The sequence below is a fragment of the Rhea americana genome, unplaced genomic scaffold (assembly GCF_003343005.1).
Source record: "Rhea americana isolate MKP2758 unplaced genomic scaffold, rheAme1 scaffold_159, whole genome shotgun sequence".
Lineage (NCBI taxonomy): Eukaryota > Metazoa > Chordata > Aves > Rheiformes > Rheidae > Rhea > Rhea americana.
In genome coordinates this window covers 1,864,843-1,889,655 of record NW_028185694.1, presented here as the reverse complement: position 1 = coordinate 1,889,655, position 24,813 = coordinate 1,864,843, and the positions used below count along the sequence as shown (strand labels likewise).

Genomic DNA, 24,813 nt, shown 5'->3' with positions numbered 1-24,813 from the left:
TACATACATATACAGACAAAGCATTGCATTTTTTACTTCAGCTGAAAATTCTTTGCTTTTTTCAGCTTAGACTGTGGTTAGTGTCTGCAAGTTTGACTAACTCTTCCAGACTTCTGTTACACAGACTGCGACAGGAGATACTGTTATTTTCTGTTTGGACACGTGCATATTTTATAGAGATTTTTAACCGCTAATTTATGATTACACTTAAGGATTCCAAAGAGCATTGCTTTGATTTTCAGTTTGTCTTCATTTGCCATTATTGTTGTGTTKTCTGTCATGCTTGAATGTTTCTGTTTATGTGAAGAATAAGAAAGTCTAAAAAGTAACATGGCCAGTGATGTATTTCTGAAGAAACAGTAAAGAAAAATTGCCATTTAGACATTATGTATCTCAGAAAAAATACTGTAAAATATAAATATTGACTGAGTGTTATATGGAGAAAATATCCTTTTCAAACAAAGCAGAATAATAGTAGTAGTAGTAGCAGTAGTAGTAGTAAAAAAAATCTGTGATGATGTTGGAGACGTATTTCGTTTAATTATGCGGTAGATAGAAACAAAAGGCAAATTTATTTGTAAATAATATTTTTTTTTCACAATTGTAATATTAAGGAATACCAACAAAGCATTTTCATCAAATATATATTTATAGATTTCAGAATTCATTCTGATAYGTTACTTAATGTCTTGCTTCTTACATTAGCACTTCTTGTGTTGTTATAAATTGTTATTTAAAAATTTCCCTGTTTCTAAATTAGCTGTCTTTGTTTTTAGAGCTCCTTAATAGAACAGAGTGTGAAATATCTCCTATTCTCATGACAARGAGAAAAATATATAGAATTTGTCTTTTGAGGATAGCGAAATTTTAATTTCCATAGGTTTCTGTATTGTTTTTCCAACAGTATGACTCAAAATAATGATCTGACTCTGTGCTGTGAAGTTTTAATGTCATTAAATGGTGCTTTSAAATTATAGGATAAGTTCAAATAATCATGACTGCACTTTTATTACARTTTCATCATAGAGGTCTGATCTACAGGGTATTTCTGTCAACTCCAGAAGGATTTGAATGGGTATATACAGAGGTTTAAAAGCTGTTGTTGATTCTATCAGCTAGAAATTTAGTACATTAAAAAAGGAAAGTATCATCTTCTCTGGTTTGGATTCTGATTTTCACATGTTTTCAAAATCTCTGTTCTTTCCCTGATTCCATRTGAACTACAGATTAAATTAGCAAAATAATACCTTATACACAGGATGATCAAAGCAGATACAGAAAACAATGGGTAAGTCCGTGTAAGTCACCAGTGTAATAATCCATGATATTGTTCTTAATAGCAATGATGAAAATATTTCTGGACACAAGCATGATTATGAAGTTGCTGAGAAATTTTAAAGATTGTTTCATCCTCATCTGATAGCTGTTTCCATTATTTTCACTCTTTGGTTGATCCATTTTGTGAAACATTTGTTTCTAAAGAGAATCATTTGTACCTTACGTGACGAGATGTTGATGGACAGAAAGGTTTTTCTGGTTAAGTGAGTGATTTACATTTAAGTGGTGTTTTCTGTTGATGGAAATACAGATATTTTGGTCCTTTATTTTTCAGAACCCATAGATGAATATACTGTAGACATACACATAGATAGATACATGTAAATTGGCCATCATTTTATTCAATTAAAAACCCTCAGTCAGCAGGTATGTGTTGCTACATACTTCATAATTTTCCCATATACTCTGCCATACTCCCACATCCTTTGTTATTCGTCATTGTCTTTTGTGTAAAGTGGAGCATGGTGTTCACTTCAGTGGTAATTATGTCTCTGCTGGTCAACAAAGCCTTGAAGAGGGCCTTAAAAGGAAAGCAGATAAGCCAAGTCTCATCTTCTCAGTGTGAGATAAACATTTGACCCCATCTCCAGTCCCCCCCCAGCCATGATATTAGTGTCTTATACATTTACAGCACAGCATTGTAGTTTATCTCCTGCTTTGAGGTGCACCTGATGCAAGAGATGCAAGAGAGAAATCTTGGTGATGTACTATATAGTTGATACTCTGCCTCACAATAGGGCCCCATTTATAAAGGGCRTTTAGAAAGAATATTTCCTAGGCAACAGCCTTACTCCAATCTTATTTTTCTGATACGTGGCGCAGTATGTTTGGAGTCATGAGATGCTGACACATTGAATGACCAGGCCCACTCAARTGAGAAGGCTGCTGAGCAAAATGGGACAGTACACACTCTGTATTTAGAAGGGCTTAGAAAGGCCTAGAAAATTTCCTCAAGTGCATGGAGCAAAGTTGGGTGCAGAAGCAGAGAGACAATGTCTGAAAAGCTCTGATCTGCTACTGATAAATTTTTCATTCTCCAGAGGAGAGTAATCTTCCACAATGTAACAGTGAGGGTGCAATGCCACCAGGAGAACTTGGTGTAATTTTAATATTGTTATTGGATTATTGTGGAATTTACTGTTTTTTTTAATAATCTGGATATATAAGAATATGTTTCCTCCTACCATTTAAAAGATTGTTTGGAAAGTTATTTAATGTTATAAGCCAGCTGACAATTTATTTTTATCTAATAATGCTTATCTATATTTTGTTCAGTATGAAAAAAGAAGTTGGAATTATCCAACTTCCAGGATAATAAAGTTAGTCTCACTGTGTCTTAGGCATGAATCATAAAATCACTAAGGAAAATTACATTGTGGAGTTTGGTATTGGTAAATCTTCTGTTACAATTCTTATCACTGACGTAGATGATGAATATTGTTGCTCCAGGTCACAGCTCTTGGCAATGCGCAATTACTGCTGGGTTTGAACAGGTGAGTTCTGAAATTGTGCAGAACCACTGATTAGATCCTTATATCTTTTACTTGATTCTGGTACCAGGCCTTGAAACTCATCAATAAATACTGGCTTTTGCTCTGCAGTAGTTCATGCCATCTTCAAATTACTATCGCAAATTCCTAAACATTTATTTATGATGACAGCAAAAGTCAAAGACAGTTAGACTCTTTGAAAGTCCAGTTCTTTTTATGTAATATTTGTGAGAGAGTCCTTATACAACTTCCTTGTATATGAAACTCCTTAGAATGCCACTGGATATAGGAAAGAAACTATACAACRAAACCTCTCTTTTTGTCTTTTTTGTTGCTTTCGAGAAGCCTGCCTAATAAAAGACTGAGGGAGGGTTTTTTTATATGGAAAGGAAATTGGTCCTATGTTACTGTTTGTTAAACTTGTTTGAACAGTCAGCTGTAAATTTCATTATTTTGCAACTTAGAAAAGGCAAYCAGAACAAAAATATGAAATGAATAAAATTATAAAAACTTCCATTTTTAGAATACTTTCCATTTGCCTGCTTTGGCCCACTAATGAGCGTTATTACTAACATTGATGCTAAGGTTCACATGGCCCCAGCTTGGATGATTGACTGCATTTTACAAACTGTACATGCATATAATAAGGGCTTACAGTCTAAACAGACAAGATATGTTTTTGATATATGCATAGGATATTGTGGCTTAGCTCCATGTTTGAGTAGCTGTTCTGTAATAATTACCCATAACTACAAGCTTTTGTCTGTGAGACTTCATTAAAGAAATGACCTTAGGTTATCTTTCACCAAGATTTTACCACTTCACAAACTGTTCCCTACCTCATGCTCTCTATATTTCTCTGGTTCTTCTACTGTTTCCTTCCCCTTTCATCAAACCTTTTTTTTTTTTTTTTTTTTTTTTTTTTTTTAATTTATACTGGAATGTTAATAAATTATAAGTACCTTTTAAGACAGTTCTTGATGGGCTGGAGATTTTTGAAAAGCAGGCTATTTACTTCATGGACTCTTCTACAAGCAGTCTTTACGTTGGGAGTCCCACATCTTCCAATTTAACGGTTGCATGCAGAGGTTTAACACAGAGAAGGAGAGCACTCTTGTTCAGAAAAATAATAGGAAGAACAACTAGGAAGACAGGCAGAGTTGCTATTTTCTGGGAAGATGTACTTAGCACTGATGATAGAGTAGAAGGGAGGTACAGAAGTACTGTCAACTCTGTTATCCTTGAGATTATTAATTGTGAAGTTGGTATGAAGATGCAAAAACTAGTTTTACCGGTTCAGATAGCTGTGTCAATGAGGCTCTTTGGTTAATGTACCTGCTAGTTTGGGACTCCTTTGCTTCAGCGTTGATCTGTCTTTTCTCTATTTTACTCCTAACAGACATTCTTACAGCTTGTTTCAGTGTGTTATGTAAATCAAATTAGATACATGTTTTTTAAATTTCCATTTTGGTGGATTAGTTCAAAGTGCATAGAAAATAATAGTATTCTCCAGCCATAATGCAAATCTTTTAATGAATTTGACATTGCAATATTCTGAAAAAAGATGTGCTTACTAAAAAGCTAGATAATGCCTTTATAATCCGTGAAAATGCAAGAGCTTGATTATACTTATCCACTTTTATCTTTTCATTATTACAATTCCATATAGAATCAATACAGCCTCAGATGGCCRCTTTGCCTTTTTCACCTTCACATGAATTTAAATCTTAGTATGTATAAAATCCCAGTCAGTAACTCTGTATATTTTTCTGTAAATGGTGTTTCTTTTTGGTCTTGCTATGCTTTATACAGTGAAGTTTCCTTATGTATGTTGATGTTTATTTTACTTCTTTCTTTTATACAGCCATCGTTTGTACACAGAAGGGGAAACCAAAGGCAACTGAGGGACAGGACTGAATGTATAAGTCAGTATGAAAGAGTGTAGCAAGTGGGTCATTCTGGTCAATGAGTATAGGTTTAAATATTTAACTTCAGCTTTTAGTTGTTAAAATAGCACCAAATTTATACTTAAAAAATGGGTACGAGTATGGGACAGAGAAAGCTAGGAAAGCAGGAAACTAAAAGAGTTTGCCTGAAGATGAGCATATCCGCCACATTTCCTAACAACATTCAGCAGAGATGGTGGTACACAGCAAGAAATAGGAGGATTTTTTTAAAAAATCTGTGACAGTAAGGCTAGTGGATAATAATAAATTTAAAGATAATTGTGAAGTAGCACTTAATATATTGACTGAATCACATAAACTGCGTTGTTGTACTCTATTTTTATCTGGGCATGCTGCGATGTTTCTGATTGAGTTTCATGTGACATACAAGTGGAACTCCTGCTTTTTGAAAGTGAGCCTGAAAAAGATGTGTGTCTCTTGYGGGGCTTTTATCCTGTTTAAGATTTGTGGTTGTTTATTTCATATTTTCATTGTATGTCTGCTCATTGTAAGAAATGTCTGCATCATCCCCCTAATATGTTGTCTTTTCCATAAACCCAAATACAGTTCTTGTCTGTGTGTGGTAATCTGGAGCTTTTCTGTGGATGTAAATGGAAGTTATTAGAAAGTTTCATTTTGATTTTGACTTTTTTATAATTCTAAGTTACCTCATTTGCCTTGACACCTTATATTCTCTTTTGCTCCACTGGTTGCTCTTATGTCTCCACCTTCTGTTACTACTCTAAGGACAAGACTGAATGTTCAGGGAAAAGGGGACACTGTGATAGAACAGACTTGTGGTCTGTGAGCAGGCTGCAAGCTAGAGTCACATACTTGAAGAAGTGCCAGCATTCAGCTCAAAATGATTTTGCTGTGGAAAGTACACACTGATGAAAAGCTGCTGCTGTACCACCAGGTGCCTTAGTTTCCCGGTTCGCTCCCAGGTTTTAGTCCATTGATCACGTGCACTGTGTGTAAATAGCTCTTTTCTCTTGGGTTCTCTTTCACAGTAATTCATCTGTTTCCCTCCCAGATAAAACTTAAACATTGTTCTGGAGCTAGTTTAGTTCACAGACTCTTCTCAGTAAGCAATATGGATGGTACAATTACTTATGAYTTTCTTAATCCTATACATTTTTCTAATACTATTTAAGTAGGCCTTGTACTCTGTACATAGCGTGTTGCAACATCCCAGCTCATGTATCATGTGCTTTCAGTTCCATGCCAAACAAAGTTTGCTCTGATAAAAACTGCAATACAGTCCTCATTCATAATTGAATAAATTTGAYTGGGGGAAAAAGCACACACAATTATGTTGGGGCCACGGAAGCAGAACAGAGGCTCAAAACTACCTGGGCCAAATGATGTGAACATGGTCCTTCTAGTCTAGAAGGGACTAGCCATGAGCAGTGTGGGCACAAGTGATTCTGCATCCTTTGATGTAAGGCATCTCTTCCTAGGCCAGATGCTTTTAGCAGTGTAGATACAGATCATGTAAACAGAGATGCCAATAGCCAATCTGGATGTGAAATAACGCTGCATAGGATGGCAGCAAAAACAAAACTGCAGGTGGAGCCATGCCCATTTCAAATTAACTATACTGCTTCACATAGTCTTTTCACTGCTGGATGGCATTGCTCTGCATTTAATTTGGTTTCTTTGGCAATGTTTTCACTTTCTAAAGGCAAAAGACTATCTTGAATTCAAGCTAAACCGTACTAATTGTTGGAGTGATCCTTTTAAACTCATTGTAAATAAGGTCTTACCTACATAAAAAGGTTGTCTGAGATCTATTTTCTTTTTTCCATATGCTTCTCTGGATCTAGGAAGTTTGTTTGTTTGTTTTTTAAAATATGTCTTTTCATATGTACAATTAGAAAATGCTTATAGAGTTACATTTGTTAGAAGTTGCCAAATTTTTATTACATATTCTAGAAAGGTGACACAAAGCTGAAAARGCTGAGTCTCTGACAAATAGCAAAAGTGACCTACAAGAGAATTAAGTGTAACTGCAGCCTTAGAGTTTGCCTATGCTCAGGGAAATGTGTAAAAGCACGCACATGAAAATCTAATGTGTTTCATGAAGGCTGTATTCACACATCCTCTTCCGACTGCAACTGTGCAAGCTATAAAGGTTACGGCCCCCAGTACCTCATTACTGCACTTCTGTCAGAGGTTATCACAGTTGGATCTGCCAGCTGAGCTGCTCATGTGCAGAGTTTCTAATCTGTTCCAGTTAAAGTGAATTGGATGATGAGGATGTATTATTTTAGCATTTTAAACCTTTTTGACGAAAGAGATTTAGGCACTGCTCATGGGAACAGCGGTTTTATGTGGGTAAAACTTACAGGGCAGTAATTTCCAACATCAGAGCATTGATGAGACCCTGTAAAAATGATTGTAATCTTTTCAGTGGACAAAGCTGGAGCTAGAAGATTTCTGTCCATGGCCTTATTTGCCTTAAGTTTACACAACTGACTGTTTTGTCTTCTCTGAAATTGCTGTATAGATATGGCCTTTAGTTGGTATATGGGTTGGTTGGTTGGGGGTAGTCTAGGTGTAGTTTATGTTATGTATGCACAGGATTCAGTTAAGCTGAAATACAGACTTGTGGCTCAGTACAGCTTTTTTACTCTGATTTAACTATATCTGTTCTACATTCTTGTTGGAGCCATTCTCAGAGGTCCTCTCTTCTGTCTCAAGATACGCAATTTGTTTTTAAAATAACAAGACTAATCTCTGTGCAAAAATGCTCTCGTCTAGTTAATAATCCAAATCCAATTGACATCAATAGGATCAATTCTAATACCCCTTGTATGGCATATCCTCAGCATGTTGCCTGAGCACCTTTTAAATTCTGAAACATCAAAAAAATCTCTTTTTCTCTTCCACTCTTTGCTGGTATTTATTTAATTTGTATGGTAGTGAAGTTAGTATAGAATTTCTAAAAATGAAAAGAATCTTGGTCATTGTGATTACACTTTATTCCTTTTTTGAATTGAGTTTCACTGTTTTCAGATAGACATCTAAATTTAAGTGATTGAGCTGAGTAGATAATATTAGATCGTTTGAATTGGCTTTAAAATAAGCACTCTAGATCCCATTATTTGTGTTATTAATTATGAATATATTCATTTTAAAATGTTATGCATGCTTTCTTTATTAGTTTTGTTGTCACTGATACRTCATTTACTTATAAATTAAGAGAAAAATCCGCAATATAGAAGATTTGTATGAATGCCAGTTTGAAACAAAATTCATAGCAAAACAGGTTAGCATATGGGCAAAGATTTTGAAATTAATGTTTATTTAGAAGAGGGTAAACTGTGAAATCCATCAAATTTTGGACCAGATTTTATCCTTATTCCAACCAATAGAACTTCATGGCAACAGGACATTTTAGGAATTTTAGGTAGTTGTCAAAGTGCAGCAGCCAGAATGTAGAGACTACTTTGGTAGAACTCCTGCAAATTTGTACATATCTATTAATCTGCAATAATTTTATCTTATTAAAACTATTATTCACATGTGTGATTTGTTTTAACTATCTAGACTGGATTTTCAGCAGGGCTTCCCATAAAAATGAAGGAGGAGGAGAATTTTTCTCTAGGTGTTTGCTCCCTTGAGCTTGTATAGAAAATGTTATTTCAATGCTGTAGGGAAGGTATTATGTTGTTAAACATGCACGCGAACTTCCAATTTTTTGGCTAGACGTAGCATTTCTATTTGACTATTTTGTTCATTTTTAATCCCTCAAAAAGGAGGGAAATAAAACYGTTTGATTAAAAGTACTCATGATCATGACTGATAGCTTTGTGGAAAGTGTTTCCACTAAGTATTACAGAAGGCAATGGGAAAGTGAACCTAATATCAATCACACTGTATGTAGAGAGGAAAATAATTTGCAAATGATTTAAATTATACTTCCTTTTTACAGCTATATATACAAAAATAAACATACACAAATTAATASTGATCCTTAAAATATAGCATGCATACCATCTAAAATTTATGGAGTGAAAAGCTCATACATCTGTATGTTAAAATTGAAGTTATATATGATACGTCTAGGTATCTAGAAGCATCTATATACTGTGGGTATGCTATATGCTATCTATATACTATACACTATATATATATATATATATATAGTATCTATGTACTGTGGTATATCTATAGTGTACTGTGAGTAAATCATACTGCGGGTATGCCTGCACAATGCAGTGCCATCCAGAAGCTTTAATCAGAGTGCTTGGTGAAATAGAGTGAACGTTTGAGAATGCTTTCAAAAATACAAGCATTTTTTTCTCATTTGCACTTTGCCTCTTTTTTTAAAAAAATCTTAGCATTCTGTCTGGTACATGAGGATACAAAGCCAGAAGAAATCCCTGGTATATTGGCTAAATTTGGAAAGAATTTTTGACATGGCTGACCATTCTTCAAATGAGATCTTTGTGTTGGAGTGCAGAGGTCAGGGTATAGAAGCTTTGGGATATCAAAAGGTGGTGAGAAGAATGGCTGGGATTTCCAGCAGCCTAAGAGTGCTCTTTTGTCTCTAGTGGTCAGTTGTCAAGGATGATGCCTATGGACATCAAAGAAATGTCTAAACAGTGTTATCTAGGCCTGTCCTTTGCCCCCTGCCATGTAATGGGCCTCTTCAGGAAAACATTGGGAAAACTGAGAAAGCGACCTGGCTTATGCTAGTGCTATTTAATTCAGCAAGAAAGCAGATCAATAACATTTGCACTAGCTGGTAAAACAATCTGTTAGTTTTAAAAATGCAGATTAGTCAAGCCTATAAATTATACATTGCATGTGTGAGAATCAATTTTAATTTTTCATCATAATGGACATTTTATGAGACCATATTCTTTAAAGAATTCTATTTCTGCCTGCTCTGACATGTTGTGGAGGCCTGTTCTGGGGGAAAAAAATATAGCCTTCCTTTAACATTTACCAAAAAAAAAAAATTGTTTTTGTTCATGGGATGTATTGAGATGTTTTTGAAGTCAAAATCAGGAGCTGATATTTGATRGTTCAGGCTTAAAATATTGACTTTGATCTCTGAAAGAGTCATGCCATTGTTTTCAAGAAGATACGATTCCTCATCAACAAATAAAAGTTACAATACAAAAGCAAAACCTATACCTAATATATTTCAACTCGTGTATTGCCTATGTGCCCTTCTCTTACACTGGTGAAGGAATAACCGTTGTTAGTGGTTCTTTTGTTCCAAGTGCAATTAAAAAAATAATATTCTGAAAATGTTATGAGAAAAAAGAATGTCTGTTAAGAATATTTCCTGGTTTTGCCCATATGCGTAAGGCAAAATATATTGTTCTCTTTGGATTTCTTTTTATAGACTAGAGTGCTTTAAAGCTCCAGTTTTGCAAAGATATACTGGTTATTGCTGGTTTTCATGATGAACAGGCACGTTCAGGATACTACAGGGCAGTAGTCTGGGTCTCCAGCCATGTGGGAGCTTGCTAGACTAGGTTAGGTATCAACATAGAGGAAGTCGGAATAGAAACGGACCAGTGCTTCAGTCTCTGCTGTGATTCCTCTGATTCTGACTCTGTTTTTTTTCTCTTTGTTCATGCACATCACTTGTAGTGTATATATCAGTATGCCATATCACTGTCATTTTTGAACTAAATAGATTCAATGTAAAAAGCTAAGTCTTTGCAGGACTGAAGGCTAACTAAGTAGAATTTCTGGTTATGGATCAATCTCTCAGAATATTTAATAAAAACAACTTTTAGGCATCAATGCTGCCCACATTTTGCAAATAATATTAATTAAAACATACTTGAGAACTTTACTAATAAATTAGGCCAGATAGATACACATAATTGCATTATTGTCATATGAATACTACATGAATTCAATACCAAGTACTTAAGCCAAACATTGATATAAATATTAAAAATAAAACAAAGCTGCAATTGAATCAATGACGCTTTCTTAAAAAGAGGAAATTGGAGTTGTGTTTTGTCAATAAATAGTTATTTGACATCTTTAACTGTAACTAAAATGCAAGTGCAATGTGTCTTATTCCAAAAGTTGGAAATTAATCTGTTTGGTGAGAATGTATTTCTCTACCATAYTTCATGCCAGCATAATTTAGAATTGAAAACTGATATAAACACGTGAGTTAACTTTAACTAGAACATGTAATAGTATCAATGTTGCAGTCTGAAAACTAAACTTAAAATAATAACAAGTAACATGTACCTGGATAATTGTTATTTATTTGTATGGATATTGCACTTGAAAACTTGTATTTTGGACTTCTAGATGACTCACCATTACTTACTATATCCTCCTCTAGTAAAAAAGATGAAGAGCTAGAGATTTGCTAATGTGCTTCAGTGATCCCAGAGAAGCTAGATGATTGTATTTGTCTTTATTGCTACAATAAGAGTCCAAGTAATATATTTACTTTTAGAAAACTAGGGAGAACAAAGTATTGTACCTTTTAATGCTATTTTATTTTGTCTTTCTCTTATGATACTTGCACTATTTTTCTTGTCATAGTTGTATCCTGATTTTGCAAATATCTGTCCTTAGCTTTGCACAGGAGAACAGTTCTAATGAGTGGAGAGCACCACACAAAAGTGGAGTGCTTCTGAAGCAAGATCTTGATCCTGTAGTTAAGTCCTAATCCTAAGTGGATAAAATTTCTTATCAGAAGTAATACATATCAGATTTAGCAATGACTTAGCTAATATACCTAGCTAATGAATAAGGCACTATACCACACATGATAATTATGTCTTTAGAGCCATAATGTACAGCGTATATCCCAGAAATGTGATGTGGGCATGCCACAGAATGACCTGTGCCCTGTTTTATGTGGCTGTGTAGACATAGCAATGAAATCACTTTCTTGTTTTGGACATAGCTGATAAATAGATGGGGTTGCTATGAAACTGATTCCCCTTAAACTGAAAGGGAGTGTGTGCTATATTAAGTAGTGCTTATGGTAGGGGCTTCATCTCTCTTGGTCTTCCAAAAAATTAATCTCTATGGAGGCTACATCTGAGGAATGTTGAATGTGGCAAATAATGAACAAATAATAAATAGGAATAAGTAAATGTTATATTATTGCATAAGGGGCCAATTTTGTCTTTGCCCCTTTGCATGTCTTTGCATAAGAGGCATGTCTTTGACCATGCCTCTTATGAGGTCATGAAACTAGACAATGAATGTTTATTGATAAAAACAAATTATCATATAAACAAATATCATGTTATGCGTTGATATTTGAGTGTCAGCCCTAGGACATGTAAGAGTGTGTGTGTGTGTGTGTGTGTACTTGTTGATATGCATATGTATAGTTAGTATGCATTTACTTGATTCACTCTATCAATCACTAGGAGATAGCTGTTGCTTAAAGAGAGCTGCTTAATGGAACACTATTGTGTCTAGAACACTTAAGAAGATAAGCGGAGTTTATGCTAAGAGTGCAAAGCTAAGAAATTGCTTATAAAGTAAACACTTATTAATTAAACTCTAGTTTGGTAGAGAATAAGCACTTTAATGGGAAGATGCTGTTCATGTAGTAGTATATAGACTATAAATTGAATTAAGAGATGATTCTCTTCAAAGAGAATTGTTATTTTCGGAGTTTGAATTAGAAGTCTGAACTTCTTGCCTGCTAATCTTGTGATTGCATTTCTGAATGCATCTTTTCCCTGCTTTCAAATTATACTATAAAGCTAAAATATATTTTTCTGAAAGCTTTTATAAAAAGTCTAGGAAGAAGACAGTTCTTTAAGAAATTTTTACAGCTACTGAATAAGTGATAAGTGTGTGTAAAATACACAACATGTATAATTACAGAGTATACTGTGGCTGGCAGTTGTGGAGTAGTGACTCTTTTAAGCAAAGAATTTTACTGTTWTATAAATTATAGGATAAAAGGATGCTACAGATGTGGTATAGTCACCCCTTTAAGCAAAGTATTTTGCTGTTAAATAAAGCTTTTTCCTAAAATGTCAATCGGTACGATATGCCCAGCTATGGCATTTTAGACATACCATTCTGCACTGTTCATGATTTCTATTTAGACTTCTATTTCATTCTTTCATCTAGTCACATGAACTGTGTTCTTTTAAATCTTTCTCGATGAGGAGACACTGTTTTCTGCTGCAGGAGCAATGCACAATGGATAATATTAAAATGCAAGAGCAATGTCCAGCTTAAAGAATAACAGAATGGTTGAGGTTCGAAGGAACCTCTGGAGATGACGTAGTCCAACTCCTCTGCTTAAGCAGGGTCATCTAGAGCATGTTGCCCAGGATCATGTCCAGACACTTTTTAAATATCTCCAAGCAAGGACATTCTACAACGTCTCTGTGCAATCTCTTCCTGGACTCTGTCACCCTCACAGTAAAGAAGTTTTCTCTCGTGTTCCGGTGGAACTTCCTGTGTTTCAGTTTGTGCCCATTGCCTCTCATCCTGTTGCTGGGCATCACTGAAAAGAGTCTGGCCCCATCCTCTTGACACCTTCGCTTAAGGTATTTATAGACATTGATAAGATCCCCTCTCAGTCTTCTCTTTTCCAGGCTAAGCAGCCTCAGCTCTCACAGCCTTTTGTCATATTGAAGGTGTTTGAATCCCTTCATCATCTTAGTAGTCCTGGACCAGTCCAGTAGCTCCGTCTCTCTTATTCTTAGGAGCCCGAGAGAGGACACAGTACTCCAGATGTGGCCTCACCACGGCTGAGTAGCCCTCACCTCTGCCAACCTGCTGGCAATGCTCTTCCTAAAGCACCCTGGGATACCATTGGCCTTCCTGGCCACAGAGGCACATTGCTGGCTCATGGTCAGCTTGTCTGCCGGGGCTCCCAGGTCCTTCTCTTCTGGGCTGCTTGGCAGCAGGTCAGACCCCAGCCTGTGCTAGTGCATGGAGTTATTCCTCCCTAGGTGCAGGACTCTTCATTTCTCTTTATTGAACTTCATKAGGTTCCTCTCTACCTAGCTYTCCAGCCTGTCCAGGTCTGTGAATGGCAGCACAGCCCTCGGGTGTATCAGACACTCCTCTCAGTTTTGTATTGTCAGCAAATATGTTGAGGGTGCATGCAGTCCTTTCATCCAGGTCATTGATGAGTAAATTGAACAATATTGGACTTAGTGTTGACCCCTGGGGGATACCACTAGCTGCAGGCTTCCAGCTAGACTGTACTACTGATGACAACCCTCTGAGCTCTGCCTTTCAGCTAGTTCTCAATCCACCTCACTGTCCACTCGTCTAGCCCACACTTCCTGAGCAAAGAAGGCAAGAGAGCAAAGGCATTGCTATCTTTTCTGTATTTTCTTTCACCAGGGCACCTGTCCCATTCAGCAGCTGGCCYGCATTTTCCCTAGTCCTCCTTTTGCTACTGTTTTTCCAAGTTCTTCTTGGAAACCTTGAAATCCCTTACCAGATTCAATTCCAATAGGCCTTGGCCTTTCTAGTCCCATACCTCCATCAGGGATATGTTCTATATCCCTATATTCTTCCAAATGACCTGTCCCTGCTTCCGCTTTCTGTATACTTCCTTATTCTGTTTGAGTTTTGCCAGGAGCTCTTTGTTCATCTTTGCAGGTCTCCTGCCCCCTTTGCTTGACTTGTGCTCATTGGGATGTACCGTTATTGAGCTTGGAGGAGGTGATGCTTGAATATTAACTGACTCTCTTGGACCCCCCTTCCTTCTAGGGACCTATCCCATTAGATTTTTCCGAGAAGGTCCCTGAAGAGGCCAAAGTTTACTCTCCTGAAGTCCAGGGTTGTGGTGCTACTTTTTGTCCTTCTTCTTCCTTGAAGGATCCTAAACATCACTGCAGCCAAAGCTGCCCCCAACGTTCACATCTCCAACCAGCCCTTCCTTGTTTGTTAATACAAGGTACAGCATCACACCTCTCCTTGCTGGCTTCTCCATCACCTRTATCAGAAAGCTTTTATCAAYRCTCTACAGGAAACTACTGGACCTACTTGTGCCTTGCTATGTTATTCCTCCATCAGATATCAAGATGGTTAAAGTCTCCCCATGAGAATCAGGGCCTGTGATCATGAGGCTACCTCCAGCTGTCAGTAGAAGGCCTCATCTAGTTCCTCTTCCTGATAGGTAGCTTCTAGCAAACACCCACAACCGTATCACACATTAGTCTGCCCCTTAATCCTTACACATAAACTCTCGTCCCACCACTCATTGTCCASCCTTAGGCAGAGCTCAAGACATTCCAATTGCTCTTTCACATAAAAGATGATTGCCCCCCCATCATCTCCCTACCTGTCCTTCCTAAAGAACATATAGCCATGCATGGCAGCATTCCAGTCACACAAGCTATCCCACCATGTCTCCATATCTGTAATAAGATCATAGCCATATGACCACACTCAGATCTCTAATTCTTCCTGTTTATTCCCTGTGCTGTGTGCATTGGTGTACAGACACTTTAGACACTTCAGAGAGTTATCCAAGCATGCTCATTTCCCAGGAGGGATGCAAAAGGTTTCCCCATYGTCTTGTAGATACTTCCTTAGCTGCATGCAGTTGCTGGCGATATTCCTGCTGGAACCCTGTTTTGCTAACTGCATGGTCTCTATAACTCTCCCCTTCCCCCGTCTTTCTTAACTTAAAGCCCTCCTTAGCAGGTTGGTCAGCCTGTTGGCAAAGACACATGTGCCCTTTTTAGTGAGATGGATCYGATCTTCCCAATCACTTGTCGATCTTCAAACAGGGTCCCATGATCATAGGAACCAAAACCCTGTTGCTGACACCAGCTGTATAGCCAGTGCTTTACTTGCAGTATCCATCAACTCTGCCTCCCATCCTTCCCTCTCACTGGCAGGATCAAGGAGAAGATGACCTGGGCCCCTACACCCCTGACCACGATCCCCAGAGCTCTGTGATCCTGTTTGATACCTTCCAGGTTGCCCTTGGCAATATTGTTGGTGCCCAAATGAAAGAGCAGCAAGGAGTAATAGAGGGATGGACAAGCTTCAACAGTCTTTCCATGGCATCTTGGATCTGCCCTGGCAGGCAGCAAATCTCTCTAGACAAGAGGTCAGGTCAGCAGAYGGGTGCCTCATTCCCTGCAGCARGGAGTGACCAACTACAATCACTTGCCATTTCTTCCGTGTGTTCCTGTGGGCACACGTTCTTTTGGCCCAGCTCCTCTTCAGGTTGGAGGGCACTGAACCTGTTCATCAGCTGCAAGTCTTCAGTAGGAACAAGATCCTTTCTTCTCATATGGGAAGTGACCAGTTTCCAGCCTTTTTCTTCTACAGTGTTATGATTCACTGTTTCACATGGCACAGAGCACACCTGCATCTCCATCACTAAGGGGTGTTGAGACCTTTGAAGCTGTAGAATCATAGAATCAGTAAGGTTGGAAGGGACCTCTGGAGATCATCTAATCCAACCTCTCTGCTCAGCAGGGTCACCTACAGCATGGTAGACAGCGTTGCATCCAGGGGAGCCTTGAAGATCTCCAGAGAAGGAGACTCCACAACCTCTCTGGGCAGCCTGTGCCAGTACTCTGTCACTCTCACAGGGAAGAAATTCCCCCTTATCTTCAGGCAGAACTTGCTGTGCTTCAATTTCTGCCCATTGCCTCTTGTCCTGTCACATGGCACCATTGAAAAGAGTTTGTTCTCATCCCCTTGRCACCCTCCCTTCAGGTACTTGTACACATTGATAAGATCCCCCCTCAGKCTTCTCTTCCCCAGSCTAAARAGGCCCAGCTCTCGCAGTCTTTCCTCATGGGGCAGGTGCTCCAGCCCTCTGATCATCTTTGTAGCCCTACGCTGGATGCTCTCCAGTAGCTCCATGTCTCTCTTGTSCYGGGGAGCCCAGAACTGGACACAGGACTCGAGACGAGGCCTCCCCAGGGCTGAGTAGAGGGGCAGGATCACCTCCCTCGACCTGCTGGCAACACTCTTCCTAATGCACCCCAGGAGACCATTGACTTTCTTGGCCACAAGGGTGCATTGCTGGCTCATGGTCAACTTGTCATCCAGCAGCACTCCCAGGTCCTTCTCTGCAGASCTGCTCTCCASAAGGTCAGTCCCCAGCTTGGGCTGGTGACTAGGGTTATTTYTCCCTAGGTGCAGRACTCTGCACTTGCCCTTGTTGAACCTCAGGAGGTTCCTCTCCGCCCAACTCTCCAGCCTGTCCAGGTCTCTCTGAATGGCAGCACAGCCCTCAGGTGTATCAGACACTCCTCCCAGCAAACTTRCTGAGGAGGCACTCCATCCTCTCATCCAGGTCACTGATGAARAAGTTGGACAGGATGGGACCCAGTACTGAGCCTGGAAGTCGCCACTAGCCACAGGCCTCCAACTAGACTCCACGCCACTGATCATGACCCTCTGAGCTCTGCCTTTCAGCCAGTTCTCAATTCACCTCACTGTCCACTCGTCTAGCCCACACTTCCTGAGCTTCTCTAGGAAGATGATATGGGAGACAGTRTCCAAAGCCTTGCTGAAGTCAAGGTACACAATGTCCACTGCTCTGCCCTCATCTACCCAGCCAGTCATGCCATCATAGAAGGCTATCAGGTTGGTTAAGCAGGATTTCCCCTTGGTGAATCCATGCTGGCTACTCCTGATCACCTTCTTTTCCTCCATATGCCTGGAGATGACATCCAGAGTGAGCTGTTCCATCACCTTTCCAGGGATGGAGGTGAGACTGACTGGCCTATAGTTGCCTGGGTYCTCCTTCTTGCCCTTCCTGAAGATTGAAGTGACATTRGCTTTCTTCCAGTCCTCAGGCACATCTCCAGTTCTCCAGGACCTTTCAAAGATGATGGAGAGAGGCCTGGCAACAACATCAGCCAGCTCCCTCAGTACCCGTGGGTGCATCCCATCTGCGCCCATGGATTTGTGGATGTCTAGCCTGCCCAGAAGGTCTCTAATCCTATCCTCCTCAACCAAAGCAAAGGCTTCCCTTCTCTGGACTTTCTCCCTCACATCCAGGCTCTGGGATTTCTGGGGGCTGCCCTTAGTAGTGAAGACTGAAGCAAAGAAGGCATTCAGTAGTTCCTCCTTCTCTGTATCCCTTGTCACCAGGGCCCCCGCCCCATTCAGCAGTGGGCCCACATTTTCCCTAGTCCTCCTCTTGCTGCTGATGTATTTGAAGAAGCCCTTCCTGTTGTCCTTAACGTCCTTTGCCAGACTCTATTCCAGCCGGGCCTTAGCCTTCCTCGTCGCATCTCTACATACTSTGGCTGCATTCCTATAATTCTCACAAGTAGCCTGTCCCTTCTTCCACATTCTGTGTATTTTCTTCTACTGTCTGAATTTGGCCAAGAGCTCCATGTTCACCCATGCAGGTCTCCTGTCATTTTTGCTGCACTTCTTACTCATAGGGATGCACCGCTCTTGAGCTTGGAGGAAGTGGTGTTTGAATACTAGCCAGAAAGGGCTGGTAGGGTCTCAGAGAGTATCCTATCTGATGCTCATCTTCTCAGATGCTATGCAGCCTCCTTACTTCCTCTTGTAACTCCTTACCTGACAACACAACTCTTGAACAACAGCATGTCTTATGTGGAAAAGCTGACTGTCAGCCCGAGCCTCATGGAGAGGCCCCAGGCAATCCCTGCAGCCTGAGACCTGCAGAGCTGCATCCACCGTCGGAAGGTCTGCCTGAGTGGAAGCCTCTGACACGACAGATACAGCGACTCCAACAGCTACTGGAGAATGCACTCTGCAGCGTGTCATAACCATATCTGAGGAAGCATACTCTACTGTAACTGGAGACGAAGGCCACTCACTTCTTTGCACTCTGCTGTGCAAACTACTGGCTCTATTGGCTACACTTACTYGAAAAGTAAGAGGCACTATGTAACAGCTGAAATAATGGGACAAAAAATAAGCTAAATGCGATAGTGTCCTAATTTCTGTACTGGAAGATACAGTGAACTATCTGTACTTAGGCACCCTTGATGTGCCACTCAAGATTTTGTAGACTTCTAGCATATCCCTTTAAGTCACCTCTTTTCCGTTCTGAAGAATCCCACCCAAATTGACAGTCCTGGATCCATTCCAATCCTTTGGTCATCTTTCTTGCTTTTATATGAACTGTTTCAAGTTCAGCTATGTCCTTTTTTAACAGAGTGCACACAGTATTTCCAGTGTGAGCAGATTATGGATTTATATAGTGGCATAATGATTTTTTCTGTTTAGTTGTCAGTTTCTCTCCTCTTAATTCTTAAAATCTGTTTTTTTTTTTTTTTTTTTTTGAGTCCTGTTGAAAACATCACTCAATTCTTTTATATCAGTTAAGAAAATCAAGGAAGTCACTTAATGCACCACTGAAGCTGCTTTTCTCAACCAAGATATTGAAGTACTGTGTTACTTCATTACTGCAGCAGTATCTTGAGCAAATAATTTGAGGTACAATAAAATCACTCTTAATAACCATTTCCTTTGAACACTAAAATACAAATTTAAACATCACAATATTAGGTTTATACAGCACACATAATTTGTATATTTTATATGCTTTATACAGAGAGAGTGTATAATTGTCATTCAGTATATAATTGCCCTTGTGCAGTCTTAAGTTTTTAGGGCCAAAAAATTGCTACTTGAAATTTGTATTTTTCTTAATAGAGATCTATGTATCTGGATTGCCTATCCTACTAATACTTTCATATATATGTTATATATACAATAATATAAGATGCAATAACTATTTCTTTTCTAGCCAGAACCAGACAAAATGTCGATCAGGCAAAAATGTCAGTCTTATTCCTCTCCAGCTCCTTTTCTGTATTATGAAATGTCAAAAGATAGTAAGAATAAGATAGTAAGAATTTTAATATTGTTATTAGGATAATGTCAGAAATCATACATACTCTGTCAAATTTGGTTTCAATTTTGTTGAAAAGCTTGACAGACTTGAGCGAAGAATTGCTTTTTGATAAATTATGAGGATAAATGAGCAGATATTTTACTTAATCATATCATATTGTATTTCCTTTTTTAAACATATATTTACCTTTTTAAATTTTGTCTTTTTTTTCCAGAAGTTAAGAATCTTGTCTTTTTTCCAAAAGTTAAGACTGTATAGTTGTCATGATACTTCAGCATCAAACCTTTGAAGTTCAGAATGATAAGCTAAAAGATTTTGCAGGACTTTTGCCTTTTGCAGTCTGACACTCAATATTCTGTTAAAAGCTAGATTTTGAGGCCTTGAAAACTGCACTGAAATTTATATGATAAAATCAGAATGAAAATATTTTCACATTATGTATATTATTTTCACGGTTGATAATTTTTATGTACTTAATTGAAAACCACATTGATATTAATATATGAGAAACCTATGCATAAATCATTCTTTTGTATTTTTGATTGGGCTTGATTGATAGGCTAAACTTGTTTAGTTGTATGCTATTTTGAGTTAGATGTAATAAAACCTGCGGTAAGATGAACAGATTCTCTAGAAGAGAATGTGAGAAAAATGTTCACAGAACAATGTCGAACAGTCCTCCAAATAAGTGCCTCTGATTTTCATTTTTATATGATGTATAAACTGAGGCAGCTGGATCTCAGTTTGCTGATGTCATTTTGTGGTACTTGCAAATACCAGTTTTGTTTTTAATTATTTTTAAAATGGCAGAAAAATGTCTACAAGCAACTGCAGTCAGCTACAAAATTTTCATAAATAATGAGATAAGTTCTGTAAAACTGGTTCAACCAACATGGAATTTAAAGAAAATAAGGAATACTTTATATTTGTCTTCTGGTTCTTCTGTCTTTAGCAAACGGTTCTTTAAAATGAACTGTATCTGTGTCTTCTACAGTGGCTCTAATTCTAGGCAAAAGGAAAAATACATTTCAGTGGAGCTAAAGAAGGTGTGCTCAGCTGAGTTCCACTTAACCTCCAGTTTTACTATAATTAGCATCAACAGGCAGTGTTCCAGCTGTCTGAATTGTTGAGAGCAGCCCTACCAATCATAAATGCAGAGGGAGTCAGCATTTGGATAATCTAATTTATTTCCTATTTCTTCTGTTGGAACATGTTTCATAGTCTTCCAGATGCAAGTGGAAGACATTTTAGTTGCCTACCAACCTTTTGCTTGGATGAATACAAGGATTTGTTCTGTGGATGTTTAATACTGACATTTAGTAGAGTCATACAGTAATTTTTAAAGGAGTAGTATTCAAAGGAGTCTGTTGTTACCTTTTCTGTCTGCTTGCATGTCTAAATCCTTCCGTAAGCTCATGATTGTAACACTTCATCATTTTTGAATTATTGGCCTATTCATTTTTATTCAACAATTCACTTTTATACAAGGTATTGGGAGGCTGAGATATGTGGGTGATGAGAAGTTAACAGGGATACTATAGACACTGCAATGGTGAGTAATGCAGTGTAGTATCAATTGGAATAGTTCTGTGCTGACACTCAGTTCAGCAATGCCTATCTGTACTACCCCCAGCAGAGGGATAGACCTGGAAGACTATAGTATAGTTTCAATTACATGGCATATATTTAAGCTAATAAGTCTCATAAGAACTGAGCTGGCTTTGCTTGGAGTCAGACTGAGCATCTCCGTCTCTATGGTATAGCTAACACACAAACCAGATGACATGTGTGTGGGTATTTGAGAGTTGCTAATTTTTTGCAGTATTTTGTGTTGTTTTGGTATTACATTGTTCTAATACTGATAACATTTGTAGATGTGAGTAATTTTCAGCRTAAAAAATGCAGGATCTGTTCTATCTGCTAGTGGAGCAATGTGACTATGAGAATCTAGCAAAGCAGAGGAATAAGATACTAGCTGTGTAATTAGCTAAACAGATCATATAGGAGAAGCTTGTCTTCAGTTTCCATGACACTTATGGAAAGTCTGATATGATGATGAATTTAAACTGGAGCATACAATATTTTAATGAATGACAATAAGCAGAAATTCTGGCTAATATCCAAGATCATTCATAAGACAGTCAAAAAGAATATCAGGTTTGATGCAAAGCTTGTTGATCTTAATTATTCTTATTGCAGATTAATTAAGAAATTGTAGAGGAAGATTACAGGAGAAGAGAAAACTGTATTCTTAATTTTTTCTTATCTATAGTTTACTATAATTAAGAAGTATAATTTAGAAATTTAGAAGTCTGGCATCATTTACCTTAATAATGAAGAAAATCCACTTTTTATCAAAAAACTTTCAAAAATTGTTTTTAAGTGGCTCTATCTATCTTTGTTTCTCCCAAGCAGAATGAGAGAGAACTGAAAGATTAACTCCTCCCAACCTCCAAACTCCACATAACTACCAGAATTTAAACTAAATAGGTAAATATTTAATAAGATGCAAGAACATGTGGTGACTCAGTACAAGCCCAGGAAGGCTGCATTCAGATCTGAACTTTGCCACACAGTTCTTGGATGACTTTGATTGAAAGAGTTGAATTCAGACTCTTAAAATTCACTTTACTTGGTTCCTTACTTACTTGGTTCTCCAAGTATGAAGTCATTAAATGCTGAGGTGTTCAGGAATTATGATACATAAACTAGAATCACAAGAAAGAGAAATCTGAGATTCCTGGCACTTCTCAAAATTAAGACAGCACAGCTTTTATTTCAATGAGACTAAAAATCTGCCTTTTGGGGGACTTTCTCCATTTATGTGTCTGAAATGCAGCACTAAGTTCTTTAGTATCAATTTTGATTCAAGTGACCAGATGAGAAAATTCTTAAGAAAAATATATTTAAACCAAGTTAAACTAAAGAGATTAAAACTCTAATGACTCCCAGTAATTAAAACAAATATATGTGATAGCAAGTCGTGCTATACATTTGTTTTGATTAGAAACAAAGATATGTACCAATTCACTGAGTATGCAAATAAACATCAGTAGAAATGGACATGGTATCTTCCTCAGTATATGTAAGGGATTGGGAACATGAGTAAATGGCAGGTTTGGGAATAGGCACAAAGCATAGAAATAACAGTGGAAATTACATATCTTTAAATAGATTGCAGTAGAATTGTATCATCACTATCTTTGAACTTGAAACCAGGTGGTGGGTTACACAAGCATATCAAATCACAAACACTGAGCCACTAAGCACAAGATTTGTGCAATTTGTTTCACTTCACATTCGCGACAGAATGTAATGTGCCTGTTCCCCGGCTGTAAGATGGTGCCACATCTTGTCTCCTGACCTAATGTACTGTACAGAGTCCTGCAGCACATGGGTGGGCATATGAGGTCTTTCACGTTGAGAGTGAAGAAAGTTGAGAGTTCTTAAGAGCTGTTTCTCGAAGCACTCAAATGGATATTACTCAGCCGGGAGGTTCTAAATTTTTTTGCCAGTACAACAATTACTAGAAATGAAGGAACACTCTGAAGGAAGTGTTTGGAATGATCACGGCTGTTAATAGTTACAGAAGTATCAGTAAGGCTGTAGCTTTTAATTTTTTAAAAAAGACCTTCAAACATTCATTTAAAATTTAACACAGATTTTTTTACATTTAAGATTTTACAGCGTGACTGAACAAATAATTGGTGTTTTTGTGCAGTGCACAGTTAAAAATCCCACAGATGTGAAATGTGAGTGAGATATGGAAGCAACAACAGCTTCTGTTACCATAACAGTAGTGAGGATACAGCTGTGACGCTCTGAAATGTTCCTGTTGTACACTGACAAAAGTGAGGCTTTCTCTGGCATAAGTTGTACCGGTTGTAAAACACTGTGTCTGATTAATAATGCATTCTATTGAGAAGGAATGGGAGGTTCGCTTAGGTATGATTCATCATTATCTGCTATAGTAATTAACTCTTACTTGCTTTGAGGTCATAATGACCCCGTTTATTTTAATTTTTTCAGTCCTGAAGTTCTGTGCAGTGGTCATTTAAGAAGAAATCAGGAAGAGATACCAATTTATTGGCTTCTGTAGGTTTTTGCAAGTATGTATTCACTTTCATTATTTTCTTTCTTGCTTTCATTCATTGTTGAAGCACTTATTTATTTTATAAAACTTTTTGTTTACTTTTTAATAACATTTTTCTCAGAGATTTTAACAACCATGTATTATCTTGATAAAATTATTTGTAAGTTCAATGGTGTGAAGAACAGAAGTACTTGTATGATTTTAAATGCAAGGCAGCATTTATGTGCCTTTAATACAGTTCCATAGGAAAGAAAATCCTATTCTAGATATACTATTACTTTATAAATAGCAATTCCCTAGACTTACTCCCTCAGTTTCCTTCACATTTTATAGAATTTCACAATAGATGCCTGCACATTTCCTTTTTTGTTTTTTGATATCTGTAAAATTGAAGGGTAGTGTCCTGACCTTTCTTTTTTTTTTTTTTTTTTTTTTTTCCCAACGCTATTGAGATAGCTCATAGTTTTGAGTATAACTGTCCTCTGCAACTTAGAGAAGTGGTATTAATCCTTAATTTACAGCCAGACGGTGGAAGGACATTGAGGCTACAGAACAAGTGCAAAAGAAAAAGAAAAGATGCAGGCAGTGGACTTAGAATTTGCACAGAAAATCCAAAACTGAAATCCTGAGAACTCTTATCAGTTATTGCTACCCTAGGAGAATCCAGYTGTGCCTCTGTGGACATGCAGCAGCCTCAGGGAGAGATCGCTGGCCCAAGGCCAAATCGTGTGGTGGTGCTTACCTACACTGTTCACAGTAGCATTTTTCAGAATGGACTAGCTGCTTCTGCAGTGCACATCCCMTGAGCTAGGTGTTTCTGAGACATAATTTTTGCATGGATGTGCGATAGGAATGGTGCTACAGTTCAGATGACTAAAATACTGTGAAGTATGTGTTGCAGCTAGCCAGGATGGCGTGTTCATTGCCTCATGGCACAGCATGTGCGGCATGCGTTGGAGCCTGGAGAGAGAGCAGGTGGGTGATGGTACTAGGCCTGCTGGGAAACTATTGGAGGACTGTGTAGAGTGGTGGGAGTATGATCTTGTTCATGCTGTATAAGAAAAGGGAACCTTTAGTTAACTATTCACAGAACTGAAGCTGAGTTTAGAATGCCTGGAAGTAAACTAATGTGTATACAGT

At 38.0% G+C, this 24,813-nt stretch overlaps 1 protein-coding gene across 5 annotated transcripts in view; it reads left to right on the top strand.

Moving 5' to 3' along the window:
* The window catches only part of GREB1 (growth regulating estrogen receptor binding 1), a 105,222-nt gene that overhangs the window by 3,239 nt on the left and 77,170 nt on the right, over positions 1-24,813 (top strand). For 4 of the 5 annotated variants that reach the window (XM_085299984.1, XM_085299985.1, XM_085299981.1 and 1 more), the window contains exon 1: positions 23,682-23,689. The exons of the other annotated variant lie outside the window; for it this stretch is intronic. The gene's annotated coding sequence lies outside the window, so the exon portion shown is untranslated. Of the gene's footprint in view, positions 1-23,681; positions 23,690-24,813 lie in introns of those variants that run through there. 5 annotated transcript variants of the gene reach the window in all.